This window comes from Passer montanus, unplaced genomic scaffold (assembly GCF_014805655.1).
Source record: "Passer montanus isolate IOZ18808 unplaced genomic scaffold, ASM1480565v1 scaffold26, whole genome shotgun sequence".
Taxonomy (NCBI): domain Eukaryota; kingdom Metazoa; phylum Chordata; class Aves; order Passeriformes; family Passeridae; genus Passer; species Passer montanus.
The window spans coordinates 9,882,610-9,899,844 of NW_024367261.1; the positions used below are offsets into that span (position 1 = coordinate 9,882,610).

At 40.6% G+C, this 17,235-nt stretch overlaps 1 protein-coding gene across 8 annotated transcripts in view; it reads right to left on the minus strand.

The window, feature by feature from the left end:
• The window catches only part of SLC66A2 (solute carrier family 66 member 2), a 112,166-nt gene that overhangs the window by 80,530 nt on the left and 14,401 nt on the right, over positions 1-17,235 (minus strand). The window lies entirely within an intron of this gene.

Consider the following 17,235-nt stretch of genomic DNA (forward strand, 5'->3'; position numbering starts at 1 on the left):
TTTTTACTTTCTTAAGATTTTACACACAGAAGAAAAGAACAAGCCTGCATTTTAAGCAAGATTGGTTCACTTATTTGGTTCAAAACATAATCCCACAAACTGTTCTGTCAGTACAAGTGAGGGGGCAAGAACAAGAAGGGGAATAAAGATGATCAGGAATATCTTCAGCACTGCTGCTAAGCACCCTGGCACCCAGCCATTGCTAGAGTCAAAAGACTTTGGCTATTACGCCTTTTACAAATATTTTTACTTGTAAAAAGGTCAACAAAAGACCTTCAAACCAAAATAGGCAGAAGAGAGTGCACTGGAAGTGTTCACCAGAGAGATGACTTTGCCACCACAGGGCACCATCCTTTTATCCCTGGCCAAGTGATTCTGGGATTTGCCCTCCACTGCTGTTGTCCCTTTCACATTGTGTACTCAGGAGTGCAGGGGATGTGGAGAATGATGACAGATGAACTATAAACAATGAGCTGCAAACAACAATCCCAACAAAATCCTCACTACTTTTCTGAGTTCTGCTGTGAAGAAATGGTGAATTTCCTTCAGGAGAGATCAGTTCTTTAACAGCTACTGTACACAAAAATTAAATCAGCAACTTGTGCACAAGACTATTTTTAGCCACTTCCATATTAAGTTTGCTCTATTCCCTAAGTGCAGTTACTTGTTCTACTACAACCTACTCTCAACAGGGGGTGAATAAAAGCATTAGGGAGTAAATAGTGTCTCTGAAGACACAGTAAAAAACCTAAGGCAAAAGACATTTTCTTAAAATAACTGCTCCTGATTTTTACATGCCATGGGGTGCAAAGACAAGAAAGGACAGCAGTGGAAAACACTGACATAAGCAAGGAGACACTGCAAGTTTGTCATGGTTTGTATAAATGGACAAAAAAATGAGGGTGACGGGAAGCAGAGAATTTCAAGACCAGCAACTTTTTTCCAAAGGCTATACAAACTCGAGATAAGGAGGGGGAAAATTACCTACCAACAACTGCAGTTTGTGACACTTACAAAGCAACCTGCTAAAAAGCCACTTTAAAAAAGAAGAGGATGGCATAACTTTTATTTTCATAGAGATAGATGTAAGGTTTTAAAGCTTAGTTATGCACACACAAAAAAACCACGGCAAACTTGCGAAGGCTACTGAAGCGTGTGTCACGCCAAAGCAGTGTATGTATTTTAGAAACAGCAGCACTGGTCCTGATTTTGATGGGAAAAAAATCCTGACACTGATACCTTATGCAAAGAAACAGAGATGTTCTGAATATTTTAAATGTTCCATCTCCAAAATTCTCTTCAGACTTCTGAGTTGCAATGGGTAATAGTAAAAAAGACAGCTTTAAGCAGCTTTTAAAAATAAAAAAAAATGTTTCCATGAAATACTCAGGATCTGTCTTCCTTTCACAGATTTCTATTTCTCCATTAAAACGGTCAGGATGAACAAGACCCTTTTTTGTAAATGTACAACACAAGTAAAAATAAATCCATCAGAACTGAATTCTGGGATTTGGAATCTTTCCCCAACCCATGGGAGGGGACATAGGATCCTGATGCAGAGATGTAATGCATACTGATCACAGAGCAGAGCAAAGAGAAAGTAGGGCACATAATAAATGCATCTGAAAGGAGACCTTCATAACTTCAGGAATAATGGTGGTATAGTTGTTCCCTTCTATAGCTGCTCCAGTTGTTTCCTTCCCACATGGAGAGAAACAGGCTGTTTACTAGTAACCCAAGTGTCAGGAGGGAGACTGTGTACACCCTGCCCCTCACCATGAACTCACAATTCACTAAATAAAACACCTTTTCTGCTGCTGATTTGAGACTATACAGGAAGCAGCTTCTCACAAAGAGCTAAGTTACATCCTTTCCTCCCAACCTTCCTCAGTGTTATGTCACCTCCTCCTACAGACAGACACTGCACACCATTCTCTTAGTTACAAGATAACATTCTGAATCTAAAAACATTTGCTCTGAAGCATAAAACAAAATCAAATTTTGAAATATGATTATGCACCCTTCTGATGAGGTCTATATTTGCCGGCCTATTAACATCGCTTAAATCACTACTGCACAGCTTTAGTGAGTCAAATACTACATCTAAAAAATTACTGGCTGGTGCACTGAAGCCAGAGCTTAGAAGGCTTTGTCTGCTTTTGCAAGAACGATTTTTATACTTTTTCAGTTTTGCTTAGTAAAAAATATCTCATTTATTCTAACAACAAGAAACTGATTAACATCTGCTGAGGAGCTGAGTAACATCTGCTTTGTTCTTGTGCCTTTGAATAGCAACTGAGAGTATAAAAGAATGAGAAAAAAGAGTAAATTAATTTTACTAAAAATCTATCTGAAAATAATATCCACTTCATTTGTTTTATAAAAAGAAACATTTTCACAAAATGAACCTTCAGAACAAACACTGCAGCTCATTTACCTTTTTATAATTTAAATTAAGTAATTTTGCACTTCTATTTTAAATCAATTTTCAACCCAAACAGCTTGCTGTAAGTTACAAGTAAAAGTAATGCAATATTTTACCATTTAATTAATTTTTTAAGATGACAAAAAATGTAATTTTAATGGATCATTACTAAAATATAGTTATTCTATTTACATGTATCACCACATGAACCAAACCTTCTTTAGTAAAGATACAAAATAATTTATTTTATTACCATATTTCTTACTTGGTAATTTAAATCATTATTTGCAAAGGCATCTCCAACACTAACCTTTCTTTGCACTAAAGAGAAAAAAGACTTACACTTTCCTGATCAGCTTTAATTTAGCAGAGTGGTTGGAAGCGAAAAGGAGATGGTTTGGGCCTTGAAACAGGAACAACAGTTGGTGGGACACAACTCTGAAGTGAATTCAGGAACTGGTATGACCTACAAAGTAATCCTTCCACCTTAATTCTGCCTGTTCCTTTACACAACGTCCTGTACAGCCCTCCAGCAGTCCTGGCTGCAATCTGGAATGTGGCTGTAAGCCAGCACTGCTCTACACTGTGCTGTCACACCTCTAAATGTCTAAATAATTTGCCCCAATATCTAATGCAACCTGAAATAATCTATATCAGGTGCATGCAACAGTAAAAAAGTATCAAGCTGGAAGGCAGGGCGAAGATGATGTACTGCCTGTCTCTGGATGTTGACTGCCACATCTCAGTGCAGATGAGCACAGTTGATATACAGGCCAAATCTGCTCCACTGCAGCATTCTCATCAAACAGCTTCGTACTTACTGCCAAGGTCTGCACCATTTCCCATAACAATGCCCACCTCCCCAACACACAGGAACAGAACCAACAAATAATTTTTAAACAAGTTTCTTCTCTTGAGGGTTCCTAAGTCACTCTTTGGACATCTGTTAACTGCCAAACATCAGAATTGACAACTTGGCGCCCACACCAGAAGGGTGTTTGGTTTGGTGTTTGCTCTTCAGCACACCTTGGATCATAAAAAATAATTCCAAAATTAAAAGTAGACAAAGCCAGCTGTGAACTTACTATTGCAAAAGAAAATCAGTAAGTAAGTAAAACTTCACAAGGCAGGCAGTTTCCCCTGACACAGTGCTGATCTCAGCACCACAGAAGGCAGTATTCATCTCATCAGACTTGAGATCTGGATTCCATCCCACGAGACTGAGCCTCGGATTCAGGCCCTTTGTAATTCATGGGGAGAGACTGGCTTGCCTTCAGTTCTGCAGGCTACTCAGCAAGTCATGGACAGACCCAGACAGGATGCCTTTTTCTGTTATGGAAAACACTGAGATTTCAGATGTTTCTCCATCCCAAGTCAGAAAAAAATCATGCTAACATTAAAAGATGGGAAACCAGCAGTACCTAAACAGCCTAAAGGGTTAGGATGCAGGCTTCAGGATCCCAGTGAGGGCTCTGTCTCTCCTGTCTGCAGCCTGGCTTACCAAGAAACCATCAGAGCCACTTTGCTCACACCAATAAACTTGGAGTTATCTGTGCAAGCAGGAGCCTCCACCTCAGTCTCTTGTATCCCATCCAAGTGCCATGATACTGCTTTGCAGCCTGTACAACTGGAGTGCTCAGCTCCAGTCTTTACAGGGCTAAAAACATTCAGAGGCAGAGAGACACAAACTAAATGGGCAACGAGGCTAAACAGAGCCAACTGCATGCACCTTCTTGTGGCGGCAACAGGGGATCAAGAACACACAGGAAAGCAGGAGCACCTAATCCCCCTGCCCTAATTCATCCTTGCTCAGTATTCACATGGAATACAGAGTACCTAGTCTTACTGCTTCATTTTCCTGCTTCAGAGATGGGACACAAAATAGTATTTCCCATGTCATCTCTTAAAAGCAAACAGACAAGGGAGAATGTCTAAGATCTCTCTTCTCTCACACTTGAAACATCCTCCTAGAGTTTGAAAATGCTTTTCCAATGAACATTTTGGTGCGTCACTACTTGCAAAGTGGGAGTCCTAAGTGGAGAGAAAATGGGAATCTTTTCAGAAAATAAAGTTATCACAAATTGTTTTCAGTCCAGGATGGTCAATGTACTGCATTACAGGCTAAAAGCATGAAATTTGTGTCAAAACAGAAAAGGGTTTGTTTTCTGTTCATACAGCAATGAAAATGGCAAAGCACTGATGTTTCAGTGATAAGTGCCTTTCAATCTGCAGCATCAGGAAATGCCTTGTTAAAATGGCATTATTTATAAGAGCTTCAGAAGCACTGATTTATTTATTTATATTCCCTACTTCTAGCTTACTAGAAACTAGTAACTTCATATACTCAGTGATTTTCAAATAACTAAATATAGTAAACAAAACTTACAGGACATAAAATGCAGTGAAAAAAAATCCATTAGGCTGTGTACAACAATCACATTGTACCTTTAGCATTACCTCCAAATACAGTTCATAGAGCAAATTATGACAGCTTAGACATCCAATGTCACACCTGCCCCGTGCAGCATTTTAATTGGAGTGAGTGCTGCCACCCTGCCCAGCACTTCAGGTCACCTCATTGTCCATTCCTCCCACTGCATACAGCAGGCTCATTTCCAACAGATGAACATAGCATAACATTTCCCTAACACATCAAATGAGCTTTCCCAAGTGACAACATCTGCCTTTCCTAGGGAGTATGGTTAGAGAGTCAGCAGCAGAAAGTGAGTGCAAGCTATGTCCCATCCCTGTACATGACAGAACTTTAATATTGGCAGATGTTGACTCTGATGATGGGCTCATTTGTTGAATTGTTGATTACATACAACTTACCTAAATGCAAAGATAAGGTTCTTTTAAAAACTCATGAAATCTACAAAATCTGGATGCTCTAGAATTGTAAAAATGTGCTGCAACGAGAAGTTTTCTCCCTAGCAAGCCGTCTAGACAATCCATTATGTCTGAGCAGGCAGCACTGGGCAACAGTGCTTCTTTAAGAACACACCGTGCTGGCCAGTGCTATAAACTACTTAGGAAACTAAAAAAAGCAAGCTATCAATGTATCTGTACTAACAATTAAAAGCCCCTCTGCCTGAAAGTTTATTTTGAATGCTGTGGCGAGTTGAGTCACACTTGAAAAATTTCTTCATTTATATCTTTTGCATTGAATGGCAACTTGGCCAGCATCTGGAAAATCAATATTTCTCTTCTCACTTTTTTTGCTTACAGAAACTGAAAGACAGCTGGCAGGCAGCAAAGCAGGACATCACCATGGAAGCCAGATAACTAATTGTCACCATTTAAACTCACCCCTTGCCTTCTTGCATTAACACTGCTTTAATGTGCTTTCACTGGAGAGGTCTGCCCCCTACAGCTCCTCAGCCCTGCTAGCAAAGACGAGGGAGTGAAGCAGTACCCAGGAACAGGAAAGCAGGAGTGTTTGCACCTAAATTTTCAAGTGTCACAGATACGATGTGGGGATGTTGAGGGTGCAGGTTATGTCTTTGCAAGGCTAGTCCATCATACCTAAGATTATTATACTGGGAGAGATTTTCTATTACTGGGGACAGGGGGAAGGAAAGGCAAAAAAAATCACACCTATCTGCAAGGAGGAGACCAGAGAACTACAGGCCAGTCAGGATATTTATAACCATTATTTATAACCATTTCATCCCTGAAATGGTTATGGAAGAAGTCCTCATGGAAGTCACTCCAAAACACAGGAAAGATAATGTTAGAAATATGGTTCGTAATTCGTGGAAATAAAAGATGCATAAAATATATATATGTAAAATAAATAGCTGGTACACGGAGGGAGGGAGAAATTCTTCCCCAGGATGGCGAAACCGCAGCAGATGGGCAGAGAGGCATCACAACATTTACATGCAAAAGAAACCTCGGCTGCCCAAGAGATGATGGCCCAGACAAGATACCTATCTAAGATGACCAGAGCCATCAACACCTTCCATCTGAATGCCATATTCCGGGAATCAGGGAAGTGTATTATTCAATTCCCGGACCAAGGCTTTGTGCAGCCTGAACCAAAGAAAGAAACCAACTTCAATATGAAGAACTTAGAAAAAAACAAAGGGATTTTGCCGCGGGCAAAATAAATCATATATGAACCGCTGCCTCAGTGCAGCCAGTGTGGACGAGGAGGATTTGGTGCTAGTGAGGGCAAACAAATGCGCACCAAGCTCACCTCATGGGGGTGGTATGCTGTCCGATTGATTGGTGGCTGTCGGGACTGTATTACGGTCGCGAAATAAATTTTATTTTTAATTTTTTTATTAAAATTGGCTGTTTTTCATTTTTCATTTGTAACAGCTAAGAAAGTAACCAGGACAGTCTGCATGGCTTTACCAAGTCCAAACTGCAACTGACCAACCTGACCTTTGAGACGACAACCTTCCAGTATCTGAAAGGAGCCTACCAGGAACTGGAGAGGGACTCTTCAGTAGCTGCAGTGATAGGACAAGGAGTAATGGGTACAAATTGAAAGAGGGAAAATTTAGGTTAGATATTAAGAAGAAATTTTTTACTGTGAAGGTGGTGAGACACAGAACAGGTAGCTGCTGACAGTCTCCTGTAGTACCTTTGTTAACAAATTACCGATTGGTTAGTGGACAACAAAAGGACAGAAAACTGGCTGGATTATCAGGCTCAAAGAATTTTGCCTTTCAAAGTAAAACCATACAATTTACAACTAAAACCATACAATTTACAACCAGTTACAAGGCAGCCCACAGTGATTAATACTAGGGCCAACACTCTTTAATATCTTTCATTAACAACCCAGATGATGGTGAGTTCATGAGTACCAAATTAGGGAGCGTAAGCAATAAACAACTTCATCCTAACATGAAACAGAAGGGAAGATGCCAATCTCTTCTTTCTGCTGACCAGTGTCAGGACCTCAGGAAACAGCATGAAATTCTGTCAGGAGAGGTTTAGTTTTGATATTAGAAAAAAGTTCTTCGTCCAAAGAGTGGTTGGGCTCCTCTGAAAAGTGGTCACAGCACCAAGCCTAACAGAGTGTGAGAAGTGTCTGGATAACACCCTCAGGGTCACAGTATGTTTTTTGGGGCTGTTCTCTACAGGGCCACGAGCTGGACTTCAGGGATCCTTGTGGATCCCATCCAACCCAGGATATTGTATGATTCTATGAACTGAGTACAGCACTGCTATTCAAAGGGATCTTAGTCTGAGGATATGGGCTGACAGGAATAAAGTTCAGGGTTACTGTGCAGCTGGGAAGGAGTAACCACACAGTACTGGCGCAGAGAGCTGCCTCACTAGAGAACAGCTTCACAGAATAGCAGAGGGTAGCACGGCAGGCCATGTGAACATCAGTCAAAGTGTACATCCAGAGTAAAAGCATTCAATGACTTTCCAGGCTGTATAGCTGGGCAAATGTATGGCAAGCAGCTGCGTTCATTCCTCTCTACTCAATGCTCACAAGACACATTATCTGGAGTCATGCATTCAGGGCTTCCAAGCAGAAGAAAGATGTTGGCCAACTGGATTGCGCTCTCAGCAATTTCACAGGTGACACCAAGTTGGGTGGGAGTGCTGGTGTGCTGGAGGGTAGAAAGGCTCTGCAGAGGGATCTGGACAGGCTGGATCAGTAAGCTGAAGTGTATGACAGCCAAAAGGCCAAGTGCCTTCAGTCACAACAACCCCATGCAGAGCTACAGGCTGGCACAGAGTGGCTAGAAAGCTGCCTGGTGGAAAAGGACCTGGGGGCGCCCACTGGCTGTCAGTTGCTGAACATGAGCCAACGTGTGCCCAGGTGGCCAAGAAGGCCAATGACCCTGGCCTGCATCAGCAATAGTGTGTCCAGCACGACCAGGGCAGTGCTTGACCCTCTGTAATTGCCATTGCTGAGGCCACATCTCAAGTCCTGTGTCCAGTTCTGAGCTCCTAACTACAAGAAAGATATTGAAGTGCTGGAGCATGTCCAGAGAAGGGCAATGGAGCTGGGGAAGGCCTGGAACACAAGTCTGATGAGGAGCAGCTGAGGGAGTTGTGAGCGTTTAGCCTGGAGAAAACGAGGCTCAGGGGAGACCTTCTAACTCTCTACAACTGCCTGAAACGAGGCTGTAGCCAGGTGGGAGTCAGTCTCTTTTCCAAAGTAACAAGCAATAGGATGAGCAAAAATGGACTCAGGTTGGATCACAGGAGGTTTGGACTGTATATCAGCAAAAAACTTCTCAGAAAGGATTGTCAATCACCAGAACATGCTGCCCAGGGTAGCAGCAGAGTGACCACATGTAAAGGAATTTAAAAGATTAGGTGGGGTGATTACAGGCACGGTTTAGTGGTGGGTTTGGCAGAGCTGGATTAACAGCTAGACTCAATGATCTTAAGGGTCTTTTCCAACCCAAATAATTTTATTATTCTTTAAATGAGCCCAGTGGTGAGCCACCAAGATGATCAAAGGACTCAGGTATACGGTGTACATGAAGAGCCTAACAGGATCCATTCAGCTTTGAGAGAAGGGTTCTTGCTGCCTACAGCTATCTAAGGGGGAAGTGGATCATGGAGGCAGGCTCTTCTTGAAGGCTCTTGGGAGACAGAACAGGTGATAACAAGACATGAGGTACAAAGGAAATGCCAACTAGATGGAAGAAAAACTTTACCATCATGAAGACAGACACTGGGACAAGTGTCAGAGAGGTTGTGGAACCCCCATCTCTGGAGATACTCACAACTCAACCGGACAATGCCCTGAGCAACCTCACCTAACTGGACCTGCTTCAAGCAGGGAACAGGATCAAATAACTTCAGAAGATCCTTCCAAGCCAAATTTAAAGAATGAAGCTCACCATTCAGATCAAGATGTGACCAATCTAACAACAGCATGTGACAAGCTCAAGAAGCAGGCAACTCCAAAAGCTTCTCACCTCTATCAGACCAAAGCAGCAGCTTTGCTGCACACATTCTCCCTAATGTGAAGGGTGAGCAGACAAACCAGCTGTCTGAACTTTTAGATGTTTCATTGCTGATATTATTAAAGCACCTAATTATTCTGGGTCCCACCAAGAAGGAAAATATTTTTTCAACATCTTTGTTTATTCACTATTTCCACAGCCCTGGAAGAAAGCTCAGTCTCTGAGGCTCCAGTTTAGTGGCTCAGCAGACAGGTTTTGGAAACCCCAGAGCACCCCCATGTGGCTAGATGTTGCCAGAAGTTCTCTTTCCTCTACCTGAATTGTGTAGGGCACAAGCAAAATCCACATTTTATTCAAACCACCAACTGGGCATGATTCTTACACCATAAATAATATTTCTGCTACCACACAGCTCTTAGAACAGACCCTGTTTCAAGTCTCTTCTTCCCACCAGAGCAGAGCTGGATGACAGGCCTGCTAAATGGCTAGTCAGGGTACCAGCAGCCAGAGCAGCACGCATCACAAACACAGTGCTGAACCATGCTCCTGTGAACCTCTAGCTATTATTGCTCATGCCAGGCTGTAAACTGCATTAAGAAGTTCACAAAACCACAGCCTACCCACATTGTCATGTCAAAGCCATTCAAAAGCAGCAGCAAGGCTGGTGCAAAGAAGGGGTCAAAAGACTTAGGTCCAAACATACTGCTCTACCCCCAAATAACATCTTACTGAAATGACTCTAACTCACAAGAGATTGTACGAGTCTGTGGTTGACTATCTTCCTACTGTCTGTAAGCTGAAAACTTAAAGGGAGCTAAATAATAATTTCAAAATGTGGTAGCAGCAAAATCAGAACAATGTCCACCAGGTTCACTGCCCTGGTAACAAGTAAACACAGGTAATACCTTCTCAAATCCCTGTTTTAGGGATAGAGAATATGTATATGCCACCAGTGACAGAAGCCAAGTGAATTAACACGTTATACAAAACATTACAAAGCTAATACAGTTGACAGAGGAAATTACAAATATTTTATTTACAATCCCACAATAGTTTGGATTGGGAAAGCCTTCTGCAGGACATCTGGTGCACTCTGTTCAACAGTAACCTGTAAAAAATTTAAAAACCGAGGACAATTCACCTTACGAAGTGGGACTTTGAACCTTGCTGATTAAAAATGGGTAAATTTTTAAACTGTGAAGAAGAACCAGTTTAACCACAAGTTACTGTATGCACTACAATAAAATATAAGCAAAATGTTATTGTCCACATTACACAAGATCCGAATAACCCCTTCAGTGCTTAAAACTTCAGAGGATTCAATTTAATAACTAAAAGAAGTTGTGGGTGGAAATGCCAATCTCTCAAGTATTTTGAAAGAGCACTTTTTACAATACAGCTCTCAAAGCACAGAAATGCTACTGCATTTGTCGCTAAACGCAAAATACTGTGTACAGTATATCAGCTCTGTCAGTGTGAAACGTGTGGCTAACATGAAACAATCACAAGAAACCATGTCCCACACACAAACTAAGGAGAGGAACATTACTGGCCAGATAAGGCTTCCATTGTCAAAGGTGTCAACTCTGATCTCTGAGTGAAGCCCAAAAGATGAAAATTTTTTTGTAAAGTTGCCAAACAATAAGTCTAGAAACTAAAATTCATCAATGGTTATCAAAAATTACAGACTCCATAACTGTTGGCTTCATTATCCAGTAAAAATATAACCTGAAATGTAACTCATCCCTCCACATTCCGTGGTGGGTGCTCATTCCATTCCCCATCCCACAGGTAACACAGGTGGCAACTATTCTTCCTGCTCAACTGTTGTAACTGATACAGAAGTTAAACTTGGAGAAAAGCAGCTTTCAAACTGAAAGGAGCTTGAAGCTCACTATTTCTATTTCAAACCTGCACAAGAACTTGCACAGCTGAAAACACTTTCCCCCCAAGTTGTCTGTTAAAGGACATTACCTCTCTGCCTACCAAGTCTAGTTTTATCTTAAGTTAAGGTAAAATATCTAAGTTCCAAAACAAACCCCAAAATCAGTAGGAACCTGTTCAACCATCACTGTGCTAACCAAAATTCTGGAAAAAAAGGATTAAGTGTTACCACATAAATAAGAGCTCTCTCCTTTGCATTATACTACCTACATAAAGAAAACAGCAGGTCAGGAGCCAAAAAAACTGTTTACGTGGCAGACATGTCATTCCATTTTCAGATAACTAGGAGACCCAGTAAGAATCCACTATGAAGCATATTGACTAAGATTAGACTTTAACTTGAAAAGGAGGAGCAACGTGCTAGCATGAAGTAACAGGTGCTCCACAGCTCTTGTACACTACTAAACGAGACAGCAGAATTAAGAGAGGAGTCCTTGCCACTTCTTGGGCTTGGAAAAAATGCTGTGGTTTTTTTTGGATTTAAACTACATTTCATCACCTCACCTTTCTTCAAGAGGCAACTCAAGCATCTGTGTTTAGGTGACATAAGCCTGTGATAAGAGGCACCCTATCAAACATGCCTGAGATTACTGCCCTGCTCTGGAGATAATCAAATCACAGTAGAGCCTGCCTCTGCTGGCTCACACATTCATCAAGTCATCACAGAAAGTGGAAGCAGAATGCTCAGGAGGAAGAAGCAGGGATGTCTGAAATTATGGATTTTGTCTCTATCATGTCCTATGATGAATTCCTACTTCTCTAGAAATGTCTGAACATTTGCTGGCCAATGGGAAGTACAGAATTAAATCCCTATTTTGCTTTGCCTGTATTCACAGCTTTTGCTTCACCCTTTAAAGTATCTTCACATCAACGCAGGAGTTTTCTCACCTCTAGCCTTCTGACTCTCCCCTCCCACCCACTGCAGGGGAGTGAGAGGGTGGCTCTGCTGGGAAGAGCTGCCTGCCAGGGTGAGCCCACAACATTATTCCCTGCAGCTTAACTACAACTACGGATAAGTCCGCAGATCATGAACAGAACAATACATCTGAGATCAGTTTAAGACTTAGGAGCTATTGCCTCATACTTTATGTATCAGTCATGCAGGTAACGTCAGTCTCCTCCACTTCTATTGCATCCCATGAAAAGAAATACCCTTAGGTTTTCTAAAGGTGACCACCTTAACTCTCATGCAAAGCCACCACCTGTCTCTCAGGCCTAAGCCCGCTACATGCCACGCCATTACAATAGTGACTTTTCCACCTGGATCCACAGTGATCGGGAATGTGCTTTCACAGCACTCAGGCAGGCAGGAAGCAAACTGGCCTCATGCCTCCACATCACTGCAGAGCATGTGTGTATTTCTGGATCTCCCACCTTAAGGGAACTGCAAACTGCCAGAGGCAGAGATCATAGCTGCTCAGAGGCCTCAAAAATCATTCTCTGGGTTTCTCTCTTCTCAGCTGTCTTTTCTGAAAGGAAAAGGTCTCTCTGGAATACAGAATTTAAACTTATCCTTCCCTTTTATACCTTCTGAACAATACCAGATAAGCCTGCAAAAAGGTATGCCCACCTACTGAACCACTTTCAACATTTTCAAGAGGACATAAAAGGCCACAGAATTATTATTTTGATGTCCATTAGCCTAAGGGGCTGAAGAAAGATTTACACTGAATGGAACTTCAAAGCCTGAAAGAGAGTATCTATTGGGAAACATAAAACTGGTTCCAGTAAACAGATCCAAACCCATTTTTCTCATGTTTTCTGAAAGAAAATTATTTTAGTGTTGAACTTGCAATGGTTCAGGACAAATTCCCTACGAAAATAAAGGAACAACTTTTTAAATTAAACTATTCCCTCTCTGCCTGTAGTCTAACAAAAAAAAAAAAATGTTATCGGTTCAATCTGTTCAGTATGTCAACAATCTTTTAGAAAAACTCAATAGTGTTCTATTTGGACAGAATTATTCTGAAATGTTTGAATAAGAAGTAACTTAGACTTCAAGCACAGACCCATACCTGTAAAGACAAATTATTTTTCAGACTTGTGTTGGTCTCTTTTGCAACATCAACTAAAAATAAACCAAAATTATGTATTAAAAAAGACACCAATGATTATCACTTAAATTTTAAATTGCCCCCATGTGTTTATAATCTTCATTTCTTACTCTCTTTGGTCTCCTAAAAGGTCTTAAAACTGATGCAGAAAAATACATGGGGAAGTAACTGTTCCCATCATATACAGAATTACAACCAAAGTGTTAATGCAGACAGGTGCCATTTTCTAAGGCAGAGTAGACCTGAATTCTTCAACAACTGGAACTCCACTAGTTTTTTTCTTTTAATCCTTTTAAAAAAAAATAAAAAACAAATCACAAAACTAAACAAAGCAAAACAAAAGCAAAGCAAAAAAAAAATCCTTTTGGCATCCTGTTTTCTCACAGACATGCCATGACAATCCCTTCTCCTGAATATCCTCCCCAAAATACTAACAAAAGCACTCTGAAATTAGTCTAATGAGGATACATATAATCCTGGGGAGGAAGGATGGAAATCCTTCCAAAAGCACTTCCATGTTCAGTTATGCACAGACAGAGGCAGTGACACCCCAGCAACAACTCTGCTCTCGTTGTTTCAGCTGTACAGGGAATTCAACCACTGGGCAGCACAGTGCAGAAGTCAAGCACTTTCAATGAAACCCAGGTGCTCTCCACAACCAGCAAGGAAAGCCGTGCCTCTGCTGTGTCCCCAGCTCTGCTCAGGGTGTCAGGGCTGGACAGAGAAGCACACTGTGCACGTGACATAGAGAGCACCCCTGGAAAGACACAGTGCTCGCCCGCAAGCTGTGCAGGACGCCCTGCTGAGCCCAAACAGACCTAACACTGAACAGAAGGCAGCAGAGAGCTGATTAAATCAAGTTTACATCCTTCATGGCACATGTAATAGTGCTGTTCTAAAATATGTCAACACTGTGGTGGTGCTGTTGGACAACACAAGCCAACTGATGTCCGGAGCAAACTAAAGAGCATGGACAAAAGGAGAGGTGGAAGTGTGAGTTATTCACCAGGCTGTCACACTGCCAGGGGAAACATGCAGCAGATGCCTGCACCTGCTCAATTCACATTACTATTTTCTCCTCATTATTATGCAGCTGTAAGTCTGCAAAGTCAACTATACATACATTTTACATTCCCCCCCCCCCCCCAAAAAAAAAAGTTTAGTAGGTTCATTGAATACCTGTTGCAAAAGACTTGAAACTAAGTTTTTGCTGTTCCACTACCACTAGTTCTTATTACTCATGTTTCAAAATTTAATGCAATTCGATTAGGTTTTTTGGAGCCAAAATCAAGGTTCAGGATTTAGTAATACAGCAAATGTTAAAACAATCTTCAGATAGAGAAGGATACCCCAGAATTTTCTTTCTAAACACTTTACCATCTACTTAGAAGGAAAAAAAAAAATCCAACAAGTCCCATCCACGTTGAGGCTCACCTGCCACACACTGAAACCACTCTGAACAAATTTAAACAATACAGGCTTTTTGGAGCTATGGTAGTGTTTTGTTACTTCTTTAGTGATTTTGTTAGCCCAACAGTCTCCAACACTAACAGGGCTCAAATATATATATGGAATTTGTATTTTAGCAAAACAGATTTATACACTTATTCACATTTGTTCTAAATCATCACATCATGAAACAAGAAACAAGCAAAAACCCAAATTTCAACTCAACTGCACCTTGCTCAGTCTCAGCAGTTGCCATGCTACCAGGCACTAGGCAGAACTAGATACCTGAATTAGAAAACAAAGGGAATAAAGCATTAATCCTTCAGAACTGGAGCTATTCTTTTTAATCTTTCCTTCGCCAAGAAAACAAAGGAAAATAATTTTATTTCTGTATGGAATCAGAAAACCCTACACCCTGGGGCCAACCTTACTGTAAATAGTTTAGGTCACTGAAACTGCAGTAACCTTCCCCCACACCCTCAACTCTCTCTCAGTACTGACTGACAGAAAGTCACTTTTTAGAGTCATGTGATAGAGATAAAGGCTTTTCCAGATAACATGTGGAAAAACAGTGGCATTAAGTGGTTTCTTGAACTGACAATAAAACAAACCTAAAAGCAATCTTAGGGAGCTCTTCAGTTCCTATTCAAGGAGAAGCACCAAACAGCCTCTGCATTTATCTAACAAGTTCACCCAAAATTAATCGGTAGCCCAGCATATTTTCAGATCAATTGTTCAACAGCTCTATAACTAAATAGTTTTCAGAGATCATCTTCATTTACAGACATAATTTATTACATGACCAGAAAAAGAAAGTAATATAATAATTTCAGAAACCTAAAAATACATTGAAAAAGTTTTTACACCACTCAACTATTCAAAGGAAATTTAAAAAAACAATTTGCTTTTCTTGAGCAGAAGTTTTAATTAAAACTCATTAAAGGACATCATGAGAATGCACTAGCACATGAAAGTATGGCAAATATTCCCTTCAGCTAATCTCTAAGTATGCTTCCCCAGAGCTGTGGCAAAACACAGCACTGCAGGGCACAGTTCAGTTAAGCCCTATGTAAATTGAGCAAGACATACACTGTGACACATAGCACTGTGCACCCCACTCTTTATCCCACCTGCACATACTTTTGTATGCACATTAAACAGCTCAAAATATTTCTAATTTCTTTATAGCAGTGAGAATTATCATATTTCAAACTTGCCCACCCAGTCTTTAAACTTCAGAGCAGTAGTGTAAGGCCGTCTTGTTCCTTAGAAATAATTCAATTCACCCCAATTTGCTAAGCAACTCCAAAACAAACTCCAAGTAATACCTACTAACCAAATGTTTCAGACTTAGATCAGCTGGATTAAAATGTGTGGTGCTTTATTCTACATCTTTTTAAGCTATCAAACTACCAACAAATTATTTTTAACCAAAAAGACAAGGAAAAATTGATAGAAATAAGTAAAAGGTCGCATTAAGTTACTTATTTCTGTTTAATTTTAACCACTTGAAGCTGACAACAGTTTATAGCTCTGAGACTGTAAATAAAGCATTGATGGAAACTAGTAAAAGACAACAGGAATACAGGCAAAAGGAAGACAGAACTGCTTAAACATTACATTCCAATGGTTAGTGTTGCAAGCCAATGAGAATGACCACACAAACTAGAGTTAAAGACAAACAGAAAGAAAATTGTTTTGATACCAAATCCAGAAAAAAAATAATGCTTTGAAAATACAAAAGGAAAAGGTGCTTTGCAAAAATACTGGTATCAGACAAAAAAACTGATAAATTTCCCAAAGCATGGATTTTGGCCCCAAATCTGAAAGGGGAGATCCAGAAGAGGAATCATTAAAAGAGAATTTTATTTAACCTAAGCAGGTTAAATAAAATGACCTTATGGCTTCAAGAAAGCACTCAGTTTAATACCACTCTAGGGCAGTTTCTTAGAGCTAGCTGCATCTTGATTAACTGTGTGTTGAGAAATACAGAGACTCTTCTTTTGCCACAGTAATTTTCCTCTGTGCCCCGGATATTGCCAGTTGAGTTGATCCCTCTCAAACTCAAGAACTGCAACAGAACACAGCTCGTACCAGTGGAAGATTCTGAATCAGTTCAGTAAAAACCAGTCTGAAAGTTGACTTTGGGGAACTTCTCTGTCAGTGTAACTTCTTTGATGCAATACCCCAACAAATTTAAAACAAAACTACAATTACTTGACTGAAACTGTCATTCCAAACTATTAAGAGTGGAAAAAGAACTGCAAGGCTGGTTTGCACCTAGTATTTCTCGTTCCTTAGGTAAATTAAACAACATAGATTCCAACTCTGAAACTAAAGATTGGAAGCTCTCACCTTGGGCATTACTAATTCCCAAACAGCAATTTTCAGGCTGCTCTATAATGAAAAAGAGAGGAATATTCACAAGGATGCAGGCACTTTGCTCGAATATCCAAGTGAAATATCTGCT